Source organism: Lactuca virosa, chromosome 3, assembly GCF_052849685.1.
Source record: "Lactuca virosa cultivar CGN04683 chromosome 3, Lactuca_virosa_CGN04683_v6, whole genome shotgun sequence".
Taxonomy (NCBI): Eukaryota; Viridiplantae; Streptophyta; class Magnoliopsida; order Asterales; family Asteraceae; genus Lactuca; species Lactuca virosa.
Genome location: NC_136428.1, coordinates 156,798,576 through 156,812,343, shown reverse-complemented (window position 1 = coordinate 156,812,343; position 13,768 = coordinate 156,798,576).

Genomic DNA, 13,768 nt, shown 5'->3' with positions numbered 1-13,768 from the left:
AAACAAACGAGAATCAAGATTTGCATTCCTAATATTGAGACTTGAGAGTATAATTAGGTCTTTTTCTAACAGTTTCAACATCGAGTGGGAGATATGGTGGTTCCAGTGGGTAGAAGTAAGTGAGGGAAGAAGTAGGCGGTAGTAAGGAAAGCGCGTCCATAATTTGGGCAAGAGGGAAAGGAGAAAAAAAAAGGAAGGCGGGGTTTTTAATTTTTTTTTAGAATTTCATTCCCCCCCTACTATTAAAGGATGGAACGCGCGTTCCATTAAAAAATATAAAGCGACATCCTTAGACGACGCGCATTTTATTATAGGTGCCATCCGTGTTTTTTTTAGACACTAATTCAAGGGCACACAATAATGCGTGTCCTCTATCCTTAAATTTTTTGAAGAGATGACACTTTTTTAATGTCACTCTCTTTTGCGTAACATAAATCAACGAGTGTCGTGGTTTGCGCGTCGTAAAATGGTCTTTTTCTTGTAGTGTTGATTCCCACATTGGTTGTTGTGGTGGAGTGGTTACATCTATCTAAGTGGTTTATGCGAGAATAAAAAGGTCTAAAGAATCTACGAGATTAATAAAACATTTTTGTTACATATACTTTTTACGAGGATGATCCATTCTGGTCTTTCTATAATCAAATAGTGTGTATAGATTATATATAATCCAGATCAAATAGACCCTCGAATAAGTGATCCCACTCTAAAACCACAACCAAACAAGGAACAGGAAGTAGAGTGAAAATCACCTATTCTAAGTCTATAAAACCTCAACTATATATAACTTTAACGTAAACACTTAGTAATTATAGACCTACCAGTAAAGATCTTTTAGTTTTCATCGAAGTTATTTATGGTACTTAAAATACTCCTATAGTATTTTAATTATATGTTTGATTCTAGAACTTCTTGATATAGGAAGTTGATAAGTTTTCAGTTTTGTTGCTATAGCATCATAAAATACTCTTATAATATTTTAAACTTTATGTTTGGTTCTAGTATTCCCTTATGTAAATGGTTGGTAAGTTTTAGACTCCTTGCAACACCACTATCACTCCCAAACACATGTTGGTCGTATCTCAAATAAATATAGTTGATCAGGCTATATTTATCCCAGATATGACTACATAACTGTCCAGGTTTGACGGTAATGTCCAACCTCCAAATACTCTTGTTTTGTTCTTCTTGTGATACTCGTTCTAGTATATATATATATATATATATATATATATATATATATATATATATATATATATATATATATATATATATATATTCTGCATGTACTTATACTTTTATAAAATATATATTCTGCATGTACTTATACTTTTATAAAATATCGTTATATTTTAAAGTATAACTCTTGGTCAGAGTGTTTTTATCCCTTTGTGTTTATAGTTGTATATCTTTTATGACTGATATACTGAGTTCACTATAAACAATGCTCTGATACCAATCTGTCACACCCCCAAACCAGAACGGCAGAAACGTCCGAGGGTGGGTGACTTCATGTCCAGTATCACAACACATGCATTAAAGTAATCAAAGTACAACAACAATTGCATTAATAATGTATAAGGTTTTACATTGGTGTTCAAACATTGAACATTTGACATCAAAAGTAGATAAAGTAAAAGACAAAAGATGCAGCACGACACTAGGCTGTCTTCTCAAAAGCTCTGGGAGTGTACCTGTCTACTGGATTCCCTGAGAATACAAGTTATTTTGAAATAGAATATCAACATTTAAGTTGGTGAGTTCATATCCCTACATTTTTATGATTTTTAACTGTTTAAGGGGGGGGGGGGGAATACAAGTGAAACACAATGAAAATTGTGTTAATATCTAAAATGCTTTTAAATGTCTTTTAAGTTTTTAAATTGTTATATTTATCAAAAATTACATATTTATATAGGTATAAATTATATAATTTGGATTCAAAAGATTTAAAATATATAATTTGACCCCATTTCCTGTTCCTTGTTTGGTTGTGGGCTTGGGGTAAAGTTATTTACTCGAAGGTCTAATTAATCGCAATTATATAAATATTACATTTATATAAATATAAAAGGGTTTTCGAACTGTTTAGTACAATTTCGTTCAAACAATGAATTTCATGGAATAACAGTATTACCGATTCTTACCAACAATTAAACTATAATAGGTATAGTTTAGAGAACTCATTCATTGGTTTCAAATTTCAAAGCATATAACAGAAAACAAATAGAGTACTTAACGGAAAATGAGTAGAAAACATTCTTCAGAAAACAATCAGAAAATAACCATATACAATATATCTTATATAGTTTATGAAACTGACCTACTGAGTATTCATTACAAAGTAACTTGTCAATAATCTATACATAATCATCAATATAGCATTTGTGAGACAACCTTCATGTACTTTTATAAGTACCCCCATGTCCTGAAATTAAAACCAGAGTCTCCTGGAGGGAGAGCGCGGCACTTGTGTATAGATCTATACGGGACTGACAATCCCGCACCAGCTGCTTGCAACAGCTAGGTCGGAAGACATGTGGTGACAAATTTCCTACCAATTGCGACGCCAGAAGAACGTCGTGTTCAGGCGATCATAGTTCATCTATTATGGTTATAATAACTCACACTTTGATATTGAATAAAATGATTAGTGTATGAATAAGTAAAACTTCACATAGTTTTATTTTTATAAAACTATAACACAGTATTTTACTAGTATAAATACGGAATACTATTTTCGTATAGGAAAACGCCTTTTCCTTATGGTTTTATGTAAACTAAACTACATTTTTACCAACTTAAATGTTGATCCTCTCTTTCAAAATAACTTGTATTCTCAGGGAATCCAGTAGATAGGTACACTCCCAGTGCTTTTGAGAAGACAGCCAAGTGCCGTGCTGCGTCTTTTGTCTTTTACTTTATCTACTTTTGATGTCGAATGTTCAATGTTTGAACACCAATGTAAAAAATTATACATTATTAATGCAATGGTTGTTTTACTTTGATTACTATAATGCATGTGTTGTGATACTTGACATGAAGTCACCCACCCCCGGACGTTTTAGCCGTTCTGGTTTGGGGGTGTGACAATCTCCCACTCTCAAGCTCTAGAAATCATATCATTGAGGGTCTTACACCCTGAAATACTCTTAAACTCCCTGATATCATCCCGCCACAAATCATGATAAATCACCTTCTTAATTTCCTCATCTGCCGCATACTGTGGAACCAATAAAGTCCTCTCCCGGAACTTGGCAGTGATCTCTGCCTTGGTCTTAGTAGTCTGACGGAGATCCTGAAACTCTTGCGCCAACTGGTGCACCTCAATCTTTAATGCGACTCAACTTGGAACCTAGTCGAGAAATCATCCCATGACATAGATGTTGGATTAGTGTCTAAGCCCATAACTATAATTTGTATATACTTGACCCGACCCGGCATGGTCCATTTGGGTTGCATGGCATCGGGACATTTGGATAGACCTTTTGTGAGAAGAGGATATTTGTGACATATTAATATATTATAAGTTGTAATATATTAATATAAAATCATATTATTTAATTATTATTGATCAAGAATTAATTTGGAATTAATTTAGTGATCAAAAGAGACTAATTAAATATATGGGGATTGATTGTGTAAATCATTCATTCTTATATATGTGGGCTTATGATCCATGATTCCTTATGTTGGGTTTAACCCATGTGGTGACCCATGGATACTCCATGGAGGTTAAAACCCATGGAGCATAAGGAATAGGTAAAGTCATGGGTTACATGGTGTAACCCTAATGTGCACACCACATAAAGACCCCATTGGTTGGTGAAATTGGCACTAGTACATACACAAGAGGGCAAGCCGATTTCATAGAGTAACAAGACTAGTATCTTCTTCTCACGGTTATTCCAAGATGTTGGTGATGTTGTGTGAACCATTTGAGGTGCCACACTTGAGGCACTAGGCTCTTAAGCTCCATGGAATCAAGCTACAACAAAGAGGTATGTATTCTATCTAGTTTTGTTATCCTAGTACATATGATTGTATGCTAGTTAGGGTAATACCTTGGATAATTGATATTTGCATGTATAATAGAGAAAACATAGATCCAAGGTACTTAGGGTTGCATGTACACCATAGGAGTGTTAGAATGCTCAAAACCCAACAGTGGTATAAGAGCCTAGGCTTGTTTTCAAGTTATACATGCTGAAATAGCTTAAAAATTGAAAATTATGGCTTCCTGGGCACTAGACTCGCCGAGTTCACTGATGGACTCACCGATTCCATGAAGAAATTCATCCTACTCGTCGAGTAGGTTCATACACTCGACGAGTAGAAGCCCCTGATAGCATATTTTTCAAATTTTAAGGCTGGAATTGGTCTAGAATCATTACCTTAAACTGTTTTGGACTTATAAAACCTGTCTTTGAGGTGGTAATGATTATGGTAAACCAATTTCAAGGTTATTATCAAAGTTTCAAGTTTTATATATGTTTATATGATTCTTGAAAATTGTTGATATGGATTGTTCATGCTTATGAGTTTTGGTAGATCATAGGAATTTTGTGCAAATTATTTGTTAGTGTAATTCTTGATCTTAATGACATTGTATGGACTCCATAACTTGTCCTAAAGTTATGGATTACCAAGTTTTTTTGTGTGTCACCTTGTTTTATGAGTTAATTTAGATTAATGAAAAAATTATGTGTTAGTTGTTTTCAATCCAAATTGATCTAAAAGTAGTTCATAAAATGTGTTTTTGTAACTTGTCCTCAAGTTATATGAAAAGTCACATTTATGAATCTTAAAACTCATAAAAGTGCCATATGTTACAAAATGAAGAGTCTTTTTCTCATAAATTGTTTTATGGACTTCATAAATTGTTCTCAAGTTATGGATGTTCAAGAGTCTCTTCATTAAAGTTTTTTTTAAACTTTAATTAAACTCATAAGTTATAAAAATCCAAGAGTTTTGAAAAGTTTCAATACTTGCCCTCAAGTTTTTGGAATTTGTAAAGTTTTGCTTATGAATGCTTTAATTCCAAATCAAACCCTAGAATTTTAAAAGTTTAAAATTCAACCCTTATACTATTATTATAATTTTAATTATATAGATATGTATAAGATAAAGTCAATCTTACCGTTAGTAGGCCTCATTCACGAAGCCGGTCTATAAGGGGGGTATAAGGTTACTGCCTATAAAATGACAGTTTAATGGGTGTCCACTCTCACCCACCGCTTCCTTGACTGGTGGAGGGTCGTTAGCCGAACGGGTAGGATAAGGACTATAATTCTCCCTTCATTAAAAGTATAATGATAAATACTAAGTAACTAAACACTTATAAATTCCCAATCTTAGTTACTTAGGAAAATGTGAAAATGTGCTAACCCATGAAATTGCACTTTGCACCTTTGTTAAGTCGTTAGTGGAGCGTGTGTGGTTAACCGGCACACTAACATGGGACTGACAATGTCTGGCAAAGGGTAAATCAATGTTTATCATAGATTGGTGGAGCGCGTGTGGTTAACCGGCACATCAATTAGGTGATAAAGTTAAGGGTACCAACTAAATTTGCATGGTTATTCACACCTTGTTTGTGATCCTCGGCATCCCAGTCACAAACTTGAGAGGGCACAATCGAGATTTAAACATGCCATTGAAAGTTCAATGAATCTCAAAAGATCTAGGAGTTTCAATCCAATTAAAACTTAATTATATTTCGTTTTCATGTTGGAAATTGGTAAATCGTTATTTACCTACCTTCAAATATTTTATAACTTGGATTACGGCATCCCTCTTCCAGTTATAAATAGTTTGTTGGGTCCCTCATAAATGTCTATTTCAGACAACTATGGTCTTCCCAAATCTTTAGGAACAAGGCTTCCTAATGAAGATGATATCCCACATGGCAATCAAGGTGAAAGATTAATCCCTTTTGTTGTGCATTAATGGGACTGGAAATCATGCTTCACGTCCTCCAATAATTCTCCCTATCCCACAAGTTTCAAGACTTGAAAAGTTATAAGTCACTCGAAAAAAGGCACGCTCAGTTTTCAACAAAGAAATTTCCCGATCGGCTTGAGCCAGTTGAACCTTCTGGACTTCAACGGTAATGGTTTGGCGAGCAAGATTATCCATCAATTTGCTCTCCTTTGCTAAATCAGCATGGAGCTTTTCAAGACAAGAGTTCACTGAGCTAAGAAGAGAAGTGTTCTCAGCTTGAATCGCAGAATGAACAGTCTCGAATTTGGCTTGCTCCCCTTGAAGTGACTTTGAGAGAGAGTTAACCGATGCATTCACCTTAGCTGCATTCGCATCAGCATGACCCTTAAGGGATTCAAGAAAGATCTGGGAATTGTGAATGAGTTCCGCAACATCGGTTGTAGCCTTCTGGCATGAAGATGTGGATGCTTCAACCGCCTTCGTTGATTTATCAATTGCTCATGTATACTATTCAAAAGCAGTGTCCAAGAAAGCCTTCAGCACAACATCATTGTAGTTCGAAGAAGAGACGAGCAATCGATCAAGCATATCATCGAGACTCTGCACTTTTTGTTTGGTTACCGGAGCCTCTTCACCTTCATCAATGGGAAGTGTATAAGGACTGTGATAGGTTGAGTCAAACTCAAAATTGTCACCACTGAGAGTAGGCCCAGAATCAGTTGAGGGTGAGGGTGAAAGAGGTTTAGATGTAACAGGGGTTTCAGTTTCAGTATTAGCCCCCGTATTAGATACGTTGACGTTTACTGGAGGTTCAATTGTAGTGGTGGAGATAGGGGTAGTTGTGGTAATTGCTTGTGAAAACATGGGATGTGGTAAAGGAGTTGTAGAGATTGGTACTGTACTAACTGGTGGTGGTGGTAGAATAGTAGTGGTAGGTTGAGTTGTAGGAGTTGGTGGAATTGGAGCAACCGAAACTGGAACAGTAGTCTTCGGTGGAGATGGAGGAGGAGTTGGAAGTTTGTCATTGAGTTGTTCAGTAGGAGTTGGAGAACGAGGAGGTGTATTACCTCTTGGTGAACCATCACGTTGAACTTCTTCTTCCTCATCGGCCGATTGCTCATCATCATGTTCTGAGCTTGAAGGGGTAGGACTCTTTGGTTTCCTTGACATTTTCTTGACTTTCTTTGGAGCCGAAGAATCAGCCTTTTCAGCCTTTCGCCTTTTGGACTTGACAGGCTTAGAAGAAGGACCTTCGGTTTCCACCTTCTTGGTATCTGCCTGCTTCCCTCACTTTGCTGGCTTTTCCACAGCATCTAAGGCAGCCTGCTGTTCAGGAGTCAGTTCTCTTGGGCCCTTGGGAGTAAGCTTCTGGTAGTCAGCCATCACATGACTTGCGCTCGATACACACCTGTACATTGTTTCAGGTATCGAACCATTGTGAGAAAACTTGGTGGCATCTAAGAAGCTACTCTTCTTTGTATGAAAAGTAGCCACAGAGGAGAGCATTGCATCGTTCATAACTGGAATCTGTAAGTTCTCAATGACCCGTCGGGTGATGATGGTCCAGAAACGACCACAGGAAATCTCTGAATGTCTCGTCGAGGAGTTAAGACTTTGCACCAGTTGCGACCAAATAATAGAGCCATAATCCAGGTTAATACCATTGTAGAGACCATAGAGAATGGTCATAAAACCCTTACTCGTACCATCTGACCCAGCTACCCGTTCCGCCAAACCCTTGTTGATAAGAGTAACTAACCCATTCCATTGCGGCGGCAAATAGGACTTCTTAAACTTTGTCACTGTTGTAAGGACATCAGTATACCCCATCTCATAAAACATCATAAACAACTGGGTTGTGGTGATGAAATCAGGAGAGATGACAGAAGCATCGATGGCAAGCCCTAACAGGGAGCAGAATCGGGCTTTCGAAATAGATGCCTTGTGATTGAAGATTTGAAAATAGATCCTCTCCTTGTTCTTGTTGTAAGACGCAGTAGAGTACACTTGTGACAGCAGAGACATGGGAACAGATTCCACCTGCGTAAGAGCGATAACCAGTGGGGAGTACTTGAGACATTCGACAACGTGGAGCATGTACGAATCATACAAAAAGGGGTTTAGTTAAATGATCAGGTTCTGATTAGGTTTGATCACAAGCAATGACGATGAAGCAGTTTGATCACAAGCAATGACGATGAAGCAGTTTGATCTTGAAGAGATGATGATTCCGCTATTGTTGATGTAAGGAAGAAAATGAACAGTTGAAGATCGCCTGTTGTATTTGAGAGAGTTTGAAGAAGGTAAGAAGGTAAAATAGGTGCGAGAAATCCTTTATATACCGTTGCCAGGAGAGAGAAAGAATCTCTATGATGATGATACGATCACTGACACGTCGCCTGAAAAAGCGCGATTTGACAGCTTGGTTTCCCCAGATAGATGTCATCAAACGTGGGTTTAGGAACCGTTTCAAATTCACGCGCCTAATATGAATGGTTATCCGATGAGGCGATACAAAATCTTATCCACATATAGTCTTTTCAAATTCAATTTCGCTCCATATGTCAAAATAACCACTTTCGCTCCAAAAAAAACTTTAAACGGGCCATAAGGAACATCAACCGAAATTTTGGAAAATCACAAAGAATTTCCGTGTAAGAGTGTGCCAAAAATAAAGAAATAAAGCAAAATGTGTATAGGATGTGAGTGATGTCTTTAATAAGACATGAAGCAGATGATTCCGGGCAAGAATCTCTTCCTTCAAAGTTAAGAGAGACTTGAAGTGCTTGTGTGGTTCCCCGAGAAAATACGATCGAGTGTTTGTAAAGAAACACCGAAAGGCTTCTTTTCAAATAATGGGTCTAAAGGGTGGCTTATCTTCAACCGAACATCGATACTTAACATAAGACCGAAAGTTGGATGAAGTACTTGTGAGACCGATGTGGTCTGTTGAACAAGTAGGTTGGATAGAATTTATTGTGACTAATGATGTTATAAAAATCTCAAAAACAAAAACCAAACTGGATCTTTTTGGGAAGAAATGCCTTGGTGTTAGACAATTTCATAAAGACCACTCAAAAAATAAAATGAGATTTCGTTAGGTAACAAGTGAGATCTTGAATATAAATATTCACCGTCAATTCATTATTGGTGTTGGATTTTGGGTCTCACTTTGCATGTGGTGTACGCATCTAAGATCATAAACACAAATTTTGTGTAACCGTAAACCTCAGTGGTAATATTTGAGAGTCTCAAGGGTTACCTTGGTGAAACGAAAGTTGATGGAGAATGTAGAGGAGGTGGTTAAGGAACCGAAAGTACCCCTGCTATATAAAAGTGACAAAGCAGAAAACTCTTAACTCATTTGAGAAGAGTAAGGTAGCTCATGACTTGAGTGAATTAGCAGCCTGATTGGGAAGAAACGATAGGTATAGATCGAATCATTAAGGCCTTACTCATAGTCTTAGAGGCTTCGGTCTACATGCAGCAGTCATACTTCTAGGGACACTTAACTAGTTCAAATTAAAATGGCCGTACCTGCCCTAGCTCCAATTTATGTAGCAACGATGTACTTGGTACCTAGTAAAGAGAATAAACAAAGACAAACAAACCACACACACAAACAAAACAAAAAAAAAAACAGAAGATAATAAAGAGATAAATAAAAGATAAAACCTTTTGGAATTTTGAATTTTCTGAAAAATAACAAAATATTTTTGGATTTTTTTTTTGAAGTTTCTGAAAAATAATGAAAACAGAAAAAAAAATATTTTTGATTTTGAAGTTTTCTGAAAAACAGAAAAAGAAACAAGAATAAACGAAATTAATGTTAAAAACTGTAGGAATAAAGATAAAAGAGAAAACATAGCAAGAAAAAGATTTAAAAGAGAGTTTACAAAGTATACAGCCGAAATCAAACCTTAAAGGAATGAAGCAAAATAAGCCGAGCGATCGGTTCATTTCGGTTCCCTAAAATTCTGGAGCCGAAATAGAACGAGCGTTCGGTTCATCTCGGTTCCTGAAAATTATGGAGCCGAAATAGACCTAGCGTTCGGTTCATTTCGGTTCCCGAAAAATCCGGAACCGAAATAGACCGAGCGTTCGCTCTATTTCGCCTGTCTAATTTTTAGAGAGAGGTTTGAGGGTTCGGTACCGACTCTGCTTCCATCATTCCCAAACCTTGTAATGTTTTATTGAAGCTTGCTTCTGGTAAGGCTTTAGTGAAGATGTCAGCTAGTTGATCAGAGGACCGAACGAAATGAACTTCCACGTTTCCATCTTCAACATGGACCTTGATGAAATGGTATCTTAGTGCAATATGATTTGTCTTTGAGTGTTGCACTGGATTGTGACATATTCTTATCGCGCTTTCAGAGTCACAATAGAGAGGTATTTTCTTCATACTCAGTTCGTAGTCTCTTAGTTGGCTTTGTATCCAGATCACTTGTGAGTACAGGATGTTGCAGCTATGTACTCAGCTTCGGCTGTTGAAAGAGACACACAAGTTTGCTTCTTGGACTGCCAGCTAACAAGTTTACCAACAAGGAATTGGCATCCTCCAGTTGTGCTCTTTCGGTCCAGACCGCATCCTCCAAGATCGGCGTCAGAAAAGGCTTGAATAAAGAATCCGGATCTAGCATGGTACCAAAGACCGAGAGAAGAGCTTCGCTTCAGATAACGGAAAATATTTTTCACTGCCACCATGTGAGGTTCTCTTGGATTTGCTTGAAACCTGGCACAATAACAAACAGAGAACATAATGTCTGGTCTACTAGCTGTCACATACATAAGAGACCTTATCATTTGACGATAGAGTGTAACGTCAACAGCAGGTTTTTCCAGAGATGGTGTTAACTTTGTGCCAAACGCCATGGGAACCTTCACCTTTAAATCTCCTGTCATACCGAACTTCGCCAGCAAGTTCTTCGTGTAGGCCTCCTGGTTGATAAAAATGCCTTCTGGTCCCTGTCTTATATTCAATCCAAGGAAAAATTTAATTGGACCCATTGCACTCATTTCAAATTTAGTCTCCATCAACTTCCTGAATTCAGCCGTTAATCTAGGATTCGTGAAGCCAAAGATGATGTCATCGATATAAATCTGAACTATCATTAGATGTTCACCTTCTTTCTTTCGAAAGAAGGTTGGGTCAACCGAACCTTGCTTGAATTTCGACATTTTAAGAAAGCGAGTTAATGTTTCATACCAGGCCCTTGGTGCTTGCTTCAGACCATATACAGCTTTATCCAACACATAGCAGTGATCAGGGTATTTCTCGTTCACGAACCCAGGTGGTTGCTCAACATACACCGTTTCTTCTAGTTCTCCATTTAAGAAAGCACATTTCACATCCATCTGGAAAACTTCGAAGTTTTTATGTGCAGCATATGCCAGAAGGATTCTAACTGATTCCAACCTTGCTACAGGAGCGAAGGTCTCCTCATAGTCTATCCCTTCTTCTTGGCAATATCCCTTCACCACCAGCCGAGCCTTATTGCGAATGACGTTGCCCTCTTTATCCAACTTATTCCTGAAGACCCATTTTAAGCTGACCACAGAAGCATCATTTGGGGTGGGAATCAGCCTCCAAACTCGATTACGTTCAAACTCATGCAGTTCATCTTGCATTGCTTGTACCCAATCAGCGTGATCAAGTGCAGCATTAACTGTCTTCGGTTCGATTTTCGAGACAAACGAATTAAACATGCAGAATTCAACATCAGAGAATAAGGCAGTTTGTTTCGCTTTCAATTGAGAGCGTGTGAGAAATCGCTCAGATGATTCACCAATTATTTGTGTTTTGGGATGATCCTTAGTCCATTTCGTTAGAGGAGGGTAATTAGGGTCATAGACAAGATCCAAATCTGCATTTACCTCTTCTTCAAATTCTGATTGATCACCTTCGTCATTTGTATTCTCATTCTCCCCCTCAAATGGCGAAGCGTATCCCATGTCAAGTTCAGGATTCTCCCCATCGGTTGGAGTTGGATTCTCCCCCTCGATTGGACTATCATGGGTTGGGGTTGGAGTTGGATTCTCCCCCTCGAAAGGCAAATCGGTTGTTTTTGGTACAGTTGAACCCTCCCCCTTGAACATTGAGCTGTTGTTTGGAGGGTCAGTTGAGGGTTGACCACCAGTCAGTTTAGGAGGTTCATTTTCTATATCTATTGCAGCTTCATCGATGATCTTTTTCAGATTGTCGATTTTGTTGTCTGCTGCTTTCGCCTCTGAGTGTATAGCCTTTTCTGGTTCATCAAATACCCTTATGTACTCTTCAAATAAGTTGGAAATGGGAACCGAGGCTTGTCCTGATTCTGGAAATATTTCCCCCATGGTACTTTCGTTTGTTTGAACTTTCTTCATGTAGTTGTCATCAAAGGTTACATAGTAGGTTTCTTCAATACGCTTGGAGTGTTTATTCAAAACCCTATATGCCTTTGAAGTGAGTGAATAACCAAGAAAAATTCCCTCATCGGCTTTGACGTCGAACTTGTTTCGGTTCTCTTTGGAGTTGAAAATGAAGCATCTTGAACCGAACACGTGGAAAAACTTAACGTTGGGCTTCATATTGTTCAGAATCTCATACGGAGTGATGGATAATCGTTTGTTAAGTAAGGATCGGTTCTGAGTGTAGCATGCAGTTGCAACTGCATCAGCCCAGAAGTATAGCGGAAGAGAAGTGAAGTTCAGCATGGTTCGGGCTGCCTCACATAAGGAACGGTTTCGTCTTTCAACAATTCCATTCTGTTGTGGTGTATAGGGAGCCAAGAAGTTGTGAGATATCCCCTTTTCAGCCAGAAAATCTTCAAAATCTTTATTCTTGAATTCAAGCCCATTGTCGCTTCTAATATTCCTCACCATCTTTCGCAGCTACAGTTCCACTTGCTTGATAAACGCCTTCAACTTGGGAGTCGCGTCTGATTTCTGTTTAAGAAAGAAAACCCAGGTGAAGCGTGAAAAATCATCTACTATGACAAGAATGAACTTACTACCACCGATGCTTTCGATAGCCGAAGGTCCACATAAGTCAATATGCAGAAGTTCAAGAGCTTCAACAATCTTTGTATTGATACGTGTAGTATGGCTCTTTCTGCTTTGTTTGCCCATCTCACACGCTGCACACAGGTGTTCCTTATAAAACTTGAGAAGAGGAAGGCCTCGAACATGATTACCAAGCACCAACTTATTAATGTCTTTGAAGTTCAGGTGCGATAGGCGTCGATGCCATAACCAGCTTTCATCAGAGTTCGCCTTTGACAGCAGGCATATTGCTGGTTTTCCTCGAATTAGGTTGAGATTTAAAGGATACATCTCTCCCTTGCGTTCAGACTTCAACAGAACTCTTTTGGATTGCTTTTCAATAATTTCTGATCCCTCATCATCGAATGAAACTTTCAAACCGGTTCCCACAACCAATTGAGATACACTGATGAGGTTGTGCTGCAATCCTTCCACGTAAGCCACTTTTCGAATTGTGAATTCTCCGTTGGTTATCATTCCATATCCTTTGATTGTGTTATAAGAATTGTTTCCATACTTCACACATCCACCATCCTTGAGGGACCGAAACTCCCTCAGCTCTTCCCTCCTTCCTGTCATGTGACGTGAGCAGCCACTGCCTATGTACCATTCGTCATCGAACTGCTCGTCACTTATAACCTGCAAATTCAAGCAGATTTAGGAACCCAAAGTCTCTTGGGCCCTGGTGAGTCTTTTACAGAAAAAGGAATAGCAACAGAAAGATCAATCAAATAAGTTCTTTTTATTAGAGTGGTTTCGTCTTTTCTTTTGATGGTATACACCTTGATTTTGTTTTTATCTTGTTTAA